This window comes from Astyanax mexicanus, chromosome 8 (genome assembly GCF_023375975.1).
Source record: "Astyanax mexicanus isolate ESR-SI-001 chromosome 8, AstMex3_surface, whole genome shotgun sequence".
Classification (NCBI taxonomy): domain Eukaryota; kingdom Metazoa; phylum Chordata; class Actinopteri; order Characiformes; family Acestrorhamphidae; genus Astyanax; species Astyanax mexicanus.
The window spans coordinates 15104101-15110416 of NC_064415.1; the positions used below are offsets into that span (position 1 = coordinate 15104101).

At 40.1% G+C, this 6316-nt stretch overlaps 1 long non-coding RNA gene across 1 annotated transcript in view; it reads left to right on the forward strand.

Moving 5' to 3' along the window:
* Positions 1-4598, forward strand: part of LOC125803937 (uncharacterized) — a 53172-nt gene extending 48574 nt beyond the window's left edge. The window contains exon 3 of the long non-coding RNA XR_007440426.1: positions 3351-4598. This is a non-coding gene — a long non-coding RNA (uncharacterized LOC125803937). The remainder of the gene's footprint in view (positions 1-3350) is intronic.
* The last annotated feature ends 1718 nt before the right edge of the window (positions 4599-6316 follow it).

Sequence of the window (6316 nt, forward strand, 5' to 3'; positions counted from 1 at the left end):
AGTTGTTTCTAATAAAATGACCAGCGGTGAAAGCCCAAAGAATGTTTTCAATTAGTTTAATTAATTATTAGTTAAATTTTTTTGTGGCCAATGAGGAGACGCAAAATGTAGGTGTTTTTTTTTTAAGTGGCCAATGAGGAGACACACAATGTAGGTGTATTTAATAAAGTGGCCAATGAGGAGACACAAAATGTAGGTGTTTTTTAAGTGGCCAATAAGGAGACACAAAATGTAGGTGTATTTAATAAAGTGGCCAATCAGTGAAAGCACAACGTATTGTTTTTTAACAAATTGACCAGAGAGTGTAACTACAGCGCACATGTTTCTGATAAAGTGACCAGTGGGAGGAAGTATGGTGTCAGTGTTTTTGATAAAGTGGAAATAAAATATATTGAAAATTTGCAATGTACTTTTTTCTCACTGGTCACTTTATTAGAAACACTTACTTTGTGGCCAGCAGTGATGTCAGTGACCCTTTTTTTCAGTAACGAGTAATCTAACGCGTTACTATTTCCAATCCAGTAATCAGATTAAAGTTACTTATTTAAGTCACTGTGCGTTACTCTCTCTCTCTCTCTCTCTCTCCACCTCATCTCCTCCACACACACACACACACACACACGCCGCTCCCTTACCCATTCCCCCTCCGCTCTTCCCCAATCACACGCGTCTCGCTTTCTCCCCTGTCTCTCTCTCTCGCGCTCGGCGTGTCTTTAGTTTTCGCCCGTTTTCGTTTTTCGCCAGTTCTCGGGCTCCCTATCTCTTTATAAAGGCGTTTTTTTGTGGCCGCGTCCCAATTCACTAGCCAGAGCAGCGGTCTGCCACAAATTTGATTGGCAGAGGAGAGCGTTTGAAGATTTTACACCACACGTGATTGGAAGTTCACTGTGGCGCAGAGTGCACATACCGTAAAGACAAGAAAAGTTCCGGTGCTTTAAATGAACACTGTCAGAATTAAATTCTTCTCAGTAGTTGGGTCCGGTATGGGTCCGTACCTGGACCGCAGTCTGCAAATATGTGATCCCTGGTCTAGACCATATACACGGTTCTGTTTTATAAAACCACTCCTTGCTGCCCTGCAGAGAACAACAAGTTCAATGTTCAGTTTTATAGTGTTAAATATGTCAGGTCAAGAAAGACTTTCTTTATTTTATATATTTTTTATAAAAACAAGTATTTATGTTTAGTAAATATGTTAAGTTAATTTTTTTATTTTTATTTAAAAATATATTTTTTAGGAAATAGTTCAACTTAATAGAGATAAATTGTTGCTGTTAAAAATGCATTTTCCAATAAAGGGAGTATTGGCAAAACTGGTTATAATGTTTATGTTAAGGCTGCGGGAGGTGGTGTCTGCAGCTGCTGAAAGTAACTAATAAAGTAACTTGTAAAGTAACTTAGTTACTTTTAAAATCAAGTAATCCATAAAGTAACTAAGTTACTTTTTAAAGGAGTAATCAGTAATCAGTAATCGGATTACTTTTTCAAAGTAACTTTACCATCACTGGTGGCCAGTGGGTGTACTGTATATGCACATAATAAAACACTGCACACCCACACACACCCACAATCTATGGCCAGGCTAAAATATTGTATTTTCATTCGCACTATCGCAGTTTGTCAGGCTGTCAGAGCACAGTTTATTAGTGGTGCACCAGCTCACCTCGGTCACATTTCCGCTGAGTGGAGTTTGGAGTGGTTGCAGACACTTTTGGCCTGGAGTCAATTTCATCGTACTTGTACATGCCAATATAGGAAGTGAACTGGATTGGATTGAGTCTGTCCTGAAAGACAGGGAGACAGAATTGTAGCAATCAGAAAGGGAGCAGAATGTAATGGACGCTGCTGTTCTGGAACCAGTAGGTTTGGCTGTTGTAATGACACTGTGGAACAGACTTCGTCCTCAGACTCAGTTTTAGGGAGAACTATGAGGGTCACTCAAAAACTCACTTGCCTGTTGACGAAGGACAATTCTAGCCAGACGCACATGATCATAATCATTACCATCCACTGCTCTGTCCACTGTAAGAGGTAATGCCCGTTGTGATTTATTCCTGGTACCCATGTGACTCCCACCCAACTTCTGAAATAGAAGCTCTCTTTCCATGATCATGCTGGCCAGTGCTGCAACCTCACTCACTTTAGAGAATACCTCATAACTTAATACAGGTGTGGGTGTTCCCAAGCTGTCCCAAGCTGATCAGTTAATAAACCCATATTCTATCATTTTTATCCTTGACCTTTGGCATCACAATGTATAAAGACAAGATGTATAAGTAATTATTGTAATAATTTTTGTAATAAGCCCAATGATGATACAGATACACTGATAATTTACATTGCCTTGCCATGAGCAACTGGCCAATGTTCAGTATTATCAGCCTGTAGCCTGCTGCTAACCCTGGCTAGCACTACTGGAGCAGTTTTAGCATTAGCCACTAACCAAGCTAAGGGCTAGCTCTTTCTTTCACAGTTCAGAGGTGAGTATTATCAGCCTGTAACCTGCGTGTTTACCATGTTAAAACAAGCTACTTGGGATAAAACGTCAGCTAATATCACCCTGGCTTACTGGAAGACTCAGGGTTCCTAGAGTAGAGCTGTGGGGCGGCATTAGCCTAGCGCTAATGGTTAGCTGCTAATCTGGAAAACTAAGCTTACTGTAAATAAACAGAAGAGCTTTACTCACCCAAATAACCTGGGTAGATGTAGATGATCCAGCCCTCGTTTGACTTTAAAAGGAAATGTTTTTAGTTTTAGAATCATTTTTTTTATACTTAGATTAGCTTTACAGGTCTCACCGCTGGGTGGCTGAATTAGAAGGAAAACTTGGCGACACCCCTGTTCCTTACTAGTGTCACATAATGCATTTTATAATCCAGTGCGCATTATAGTGTGAAAAATACGGTACATACTCATATCCTATATGACTTTTGGCATGTTAGTGTGTTTTTTTTTACAAAATATTTAGAATGTAGTTTCAGCTTACTGTCTGACACCTGTCATTTTGAAACTATATAAAGTACATAAAAAATAAAAAAAACTATCAAATATATTCCTGACATGACAACAGCGATGTAATATAGATGCAAACATCTGCACAGAAACAGTGTCTTTGTTGTACTTGGTGACATTGAGCAGTCATTGAACAGCCTTGCTGGAGATGTGTGTATTATCCTCATGTTTAACAAAAGCGGCTCCCTCTGGGCTCAGAGACTCAGAAGGTAAGAAATACAGTGAAGGAAAAAGCACCAAATTCTCAATTAACAAGAAGCAAGAAAGCAGAGGAACAATCACCTTTTGTTCCATCACTCTGCCTTTCATTGTCTTTCACTCTCTCTCCCTCTCTGTAGACAAAAACCAGGTGTGTCTCGCACCTTGTCTCCCCCCATCTGTTCCTCTGCGTCTGAAAAGGAGAGCGAGGGAGAGGAAAAGACGAGTGTGAAAGAAACTCCCAGAGGCAGAGAGGAGTAAAGACATTCCGGAGGTGTGAGTCTGTCCTCACGCCATTCCTTCATCATTCTGCTGCTTGTCTTCTCCCAACTACTTCTGCAGCAGCCCAGGGCAAAGAATGACCCTGAAACACACACACACATACACACACACACACATACATACACACAAATGCACACACACACACACACCTGGAATTGCTGAATTGAGACATCATCTGTCAGAAATGCTTAAAGCTACCTACTGGAAGAACAAATTACACACTCGCAAATGGCACATGTGCACCCACACACACACATACACTTGTTTATATGTCTAATGAGGACGTTGGGTCCTATATACAGACAGCACACTCTGCAAAATTGAATTTCAGAGAAGTTGCAACACCACTGAACTTCCCATGAACTTCCCACCCTATATATTTTTATTATCTTAATGTATTTTGTCCACATTTTGGGCTCACTGCATTTAGTCACTGAAAACGAAACTGGAGATAAATATAAAATAAAAATAATAATTTTCAGTGTTGTCATGTGCACAGGAAAAAGTTTTCAGTATATGAATAAATATATAAATGCTGCTCTATTACAAACATATAATGTGCTATTTAGATTTAAAATCCATAATTATGATTCCTGAATCACTGGTTTAAAACCCAGATCATGTTTTTGTCATCAGCAGCCAGAGTCAGAGAGAACCTCTATCGGACCTGCTCTCTCTGGGTGGGTGGATGGCACTCTCTCCCCTTATCACTTCTAGTGTGATGCCAATCAGTACAGTTGTCTCCTAGCTGATGTCTCAGAGCTGGGTTGCTGTGCTTTCCTCCAGCCTCCACTTTCTAACAGCTTTAACAGTAGGTGTAGAATTGTGCCGTTATTTAATAATGTAGTTGTGCAGATTGTTGGAGACTTTTAACTAGTATCTCTAACCCCACTTTATTATTATTATTCCATTCTATAATTAATGTTTGCCCACTTTCTATCTATATATATATATATATATATATATATATATACCGCAGACATGTGTGTAACAACCTATGCATTGTAAGTATGGGTAAAAGTGTACTTTTTGTGTGTTAACCATTATAGTGCACTGTTTCTGGGATAGGTAGGGAGTGATTTAGAACGCAGTAAGCCACCGCGCTGCCCCCCCCCCCCCCCCCCCCCTTCCTCCGCTCAGAGAACAGCCACTCCTGAACAGAGGCTGCACTTCTGATCGGTTGTGAATCTCCGTGTCATGACCAATGAGAGTCGCAGACTCTGTTTAGAAGGGGTGGCTTTTCTCCAGCGGAGGGGGGCAGCGCCGCAGCGGTGTCTCTGAAACAAATCACCCGCCTTAATAACTAACGACAAATATACGGGACAAATCCCGTCCCGGATCAATTCAATACGGAACGCGTATTTTACTGCCCAAATACGGGACGATTCCGGATTTCAAGGGGCGGTTGGCAACCCTAGTCACAACAATGCTATGTGATGTATGGTTTATGTTTGTAGTAAATGCTAAATCAGATATCACATTAAAAAAGTAATGAATACAAACCAATCAAAGTACCACAAACTAATCCAGTCACTGTGTGATGTGATGCTGTCTGAGCATGACTGCCTCTACATTCAGATGCTCTTTTCTAAGTGAAGTATTTCAATTAAAAATGCTGAAGCCTGACTGCTTACAGGAGAAAGGAAATGTGACCATGTTACACTGATTCTTACACCACTTCACTGGACTGCTTGAATTCTAAATTCTCTATAACACTTATTGAAAACAGTTTAGCAGTGAAGAACCTGTAAAATGTCCATATTGTAGGTAATTAATCTCATTGTGCACATAAACACACACACACACACACACACAGATACACACACACATGCATGTACATTCTGTTTGCAAACATTTGAATAGCTAATTTACAGCATCATCAACATAGCTGTTAATATCTTACCTTAACTCTAAGCAAGAAGAAAACACACCCACACCCACACCCACCATCAGGTCTGTCTGTAGTGTTATAATAGTGCTTTCTTTGACCAAGGTCAGTGTGAGTTTTGTGAATGCTGTGCTTTGCTTTCAGACCAATCAAACTCTCTCTCCAAATTGTTCAGTCTGACAATAGACACACACACACACACACATTACTCTGATCAGCATACATGGATAATATTACCCTCACTCAAATCTACACTGTTCAACAGAAACAGAAAAGAGAGAGAAAGAAAGAGATTGGGAACAGGGAAGACATAGGTGTGGTGAGGAAGAAATGTTGAGAGAAAGTAAGGAAGTAAAGGAAGGAAATAAAGGCAATGTAGAAATAAAGACAAGAAAGTGGAGACCTGAGAGAGAAATAAATGAAGGAGGGAAGAAAATGGAGAAAGCCCTAATGAAATCAAAGTAAAAATGGCAAAATGAAATATAAAAAAATGAGATAAAGAAAAATAGATTTGGACAGAAGAAAGGTGATAAAAAAAACAAAGAGAAAAAGAAAATATGTCTACTGACACCCTAAAAGAAGAGAGAGCGTACTTCCACTCAATGAGAGCGAGAGAGAGTAAAAGAGAAAAAGAGAGAGAGAAAGAGAGAGAGGTAAATTTAAAACACTGTGTGATGAAAGTAAAATCACTAGAGGTGACATGCAATCAAAGCAGGGGATCCTCAGAAGACTGTTTCCTCTTGTTTTTCTCCTCCTCTGTTTTCCTCGCTCCCTCTGTCGCTTTCCTGGGTTTGTTGGTCGCTCTCCAAACCCCTGGGATTGTAATTGCGCTCACACACACACACACACACACACGAGCAGCCACTTCTGGAACGCCGGATAGAGCGTTTAGATGGAAAACGGAAAAAGAGAACAAAACAAAGAATAGTGATGGTT